This window comes from Myotis brandtii, unplaced genomic scaffold (genome assembly GCF_000412655.1).
Source record: "Myotis brandtii unplaced genomic scaffold, ASM41265v1 scaffold15, whole genome shotgun sequence".
NCBI lineage: Eukaryota > Metazoa > Chordata > Mammalia > Chiroptera > Vespertilionidae > Myotis > Myotis brandtii.
Genome location: NW_005355410.1, coordinates 1,491,774 through 1,494,852, shown reverse-complemented (window position 1 = coordinate 1,494,852; position 3,079 = coordinate 1,491,774). Strand labels below are relative to the sequence as shown.

The 3,079-nt window shown below is 40.9% G+C and overlaps 1 protein-coding gene across 2 annotated transcripts in view; it reads right to left on the bottom strand.

The window, feature by feature from the left end:
- The window catches only part of CPB2 (carboxypeptidase B2 (plasma)), a 71,823-nt gene that overhangs the window by 49,058 nt on the left and 19,686 nt on the right, over positions 1-3,079 (bottom strand). The window lies entirely within an intron of this gene.

Below are 3,079 nucleotides of genomic sequence, written 5' to 3'. Positions count from 1 at the left end.
GATCCCAAGAATCAAGTCAAAGATTTGAAATACGAAGAAACAAAAAACAAGACTATACTTTCAGGGATCATTTCTATAGTTCGTTACTAGAGAAGTTTCTCTGAACGTGTAGAGCACCCGAAACCACGAGGAGGAGATACAGCATTCTCTCCTGAGCATGAAGCCGGCTCTCGGTGTTGCTTCGGCAACTGCTGCTTGCCATTGATGATCGTTCTTCTCTCTTTCGGGGGAGAAGAAGGAGAGGATGCATTCTGAGTGGCAAAAAAAAAAAAAAAAAAAAAAAAAAAAGGAAAAAAAAATAAACAAAAAACACCCAACCGGAAAAGCAAAATGAAAAAAGAATCCAAAAATACGAAGATAGTGTAAGGAGCCTCTGGGACAACTTCAAGCGTACCAACATCAGAATTATAGGGGTACCAGAAGAAGAGAGAGGGCAAGATATTGAAAACCTATTTGAAGAAATAATGACAGAAAACTTCCCCTACCTGGTGAAAGAAATAGACTTCCAAGTCCAGGAAGTGCAGAGAACCCCAAACAAAAGGAATCCAAAGAGGACCACACCAAGACACATCATAATTAAAATGCCAAGAGCAAAAGACAAAGAGAGAATCTTAAAAGCAGCAAGAGAAAAAAAGTCAGTTACCTATAAGGGAGTACCCATACGACTGTCAGCTGATTTCTCAACAGAAACTTTGCAGGCCAGAAGGGAGTGGCAAGAAATATTCAAAGTGATGAATAGCAAGAACCTACAACCAAGATTACTTTATCCAGCAAAGCTATCATTCAGAATTGAAGGTCAGATAAAGAGCTTCACAGATAAGAAAAAGCTAAAGGAGTTCATCACCACCAAACCAGTATTATATGAAATGCTGAAAGGTATTCTTTAAGAAGAGGAAGAAGAAGAAAAAGGTAAAGATAAAAATTATGAACAACAAATACATATCTATCAACAAGTGAATCTAAAAATCAAGTGAATAAAAAATCTGATGAACAGAATAAACTGGTGAATATAATAGAATCAGGGGCATAGAAAGGGAGTGGACTGACAATTCTTGCGGGGAAAGGGGGGTGGGGGTGCAGGAAGAGACTGGTCAAAAATCGTACACCTATGGATGAGGACAGTGGGAGGGGTAAGGGCAGAGGGTGGGGTGGGAACTGGGTGGAGGAGAGCTATGGGGGGGAAAAAGGAACAACTGTAATAATCTGAACAATAAAGATTTAATTAAAAAAAATAAAAGATGAAAAAGTTCTACAGAAAAAAAAATAATGAATGAAGGAGTGAATGAATATACTTAAGGCCCAACTGTATAAAACTGGATGTGTATGTCAGATACTTAGAAGAGAAAATTTTGTATAGAAAGTTGATTAAATGGTGATTTTCTTTAATAATAAAAAATCCATATTCTTGATGTTATCAACATGTCTGTGTTCCCATTCTTTAATCTAATTATGGGCTTTTGTCAATATCTTCCAAAATTATTCACATTTTTTCCCCCTATTTCACTGCACTTTTTCTTTTTTTAAATATATTTTATTGATTTTTTATAGAGAGGAAGGGAGATAGATAGATAGTTAGAAACATCGATGGGAGAGAAACATCAATCAGCTGCCTCCTGCACATCTCCCATTGGGGATGTGCCCGCAACCCAGGTACATGCCCTTGACCGGAATCAAACCTGGGACCCTTCAGTCCGCAGGCCGATGCTCTATCCACTGAGCCAAACCGGTTTCGGCTCACTGCACTTTTTCAAAGCACTTTCACACTCATTTCCTGTGATCATTATAGTCATAGTTTGGTATAAACCCAACAAGTGTCATTCTTTTCACTATCCAGGTGAAGAAATTAAGGCTCATAGCTAACTTGTCTAAAATCACACACTTAGAAGTGGCAGACCAAGAACTAAATTTTAAATCTCTGATGCTTCCTTTGTTGGTATTTCTCTGTCCACAATGTGTTGGCTGTGAAAATTCACTGCTCAACTCTTCTGTTGGGAGAAACATAGTTGACTGACCTCACCAGCTGTTCCTGCTCTTGATCCACCAGAGACTGAGACCATGCTCTCCGGAGCTGCAGACAGCCAGTGATCCAGCATTATGATTATATTAATGCAGGTCCAAAAAAAAAATTGCAGGTCTATTCCTGCTAGATAGGAGTTTCTTCTTATATGTAGCTTTGGCTTAAGGACTCATCACTGGTCCCCCCAGACCTACATTGGAACTGCCCTTCAGTCTAGAGACTCTTCATGCACAATCTTCCTTTCTACACAGAGGTCAGAGCTGCATTATGGTCTAAGGGTGCTCCAAGTCACTCCAGGTCCTCCTTCTTCATGCTTCACATGCATTTCTCTTGAAACTTTAATCTGGTCTGACAAACATGGAGCTATCAATTTTTTACCATGATATTTTGTAACTCTTATCAGGCATTCTGGGGAGATGGGTCCCAGGCATGAAAATGTTAGTAAATTTTCCCTTGTCTTTTTGATGTTTGCTTCTTGGTTAAAAACTATTGTTTTATAAGCAAAGTCCTATTGGACTTCTTTTATCATAGTATCTTTATAAGTACACACTTTCAGTCCCAAGGTATTATTATGTGGTTAGCTAAAAAGCCAATAGTACAAATGAAGAAGGTTTGATTTTGGGAACCAGCAAAATCATGTGATTATGGGAAGGGGAAAAAGGGTATAAGAAGAGGGGTTTATACCAGTGATATGCAAGTTAGACAACATATAGGAGAGAACATGGCACACAATACTTCCACAAAATGAAATAATCCTATATAATAAAAGCCTAATATGCAAATCGATCGAATGGCAGAACAACCAGTGGAACAACCCGTCGCTATCATGCCCACTGACCACCAGGGGGCAGATGCTCAATGCAGGAGCTGCCCCCAGCCTGTAGGCCTCAGGTCAGCCAAGGCAAGTGCCAGTAAGGGCCCCCCAATCTCCCCGCGGGTCGCCCTGCAGAGGGAGGCGACTGGTAGTAGTGGCAGGGGGCGGTGATGGTGAGTGGGTGGCACCAGGCTAGCCAAGGTGGATGCCAGCGGGTCCCCCCCCCCCATTGCCCCACTGGTTGCCCC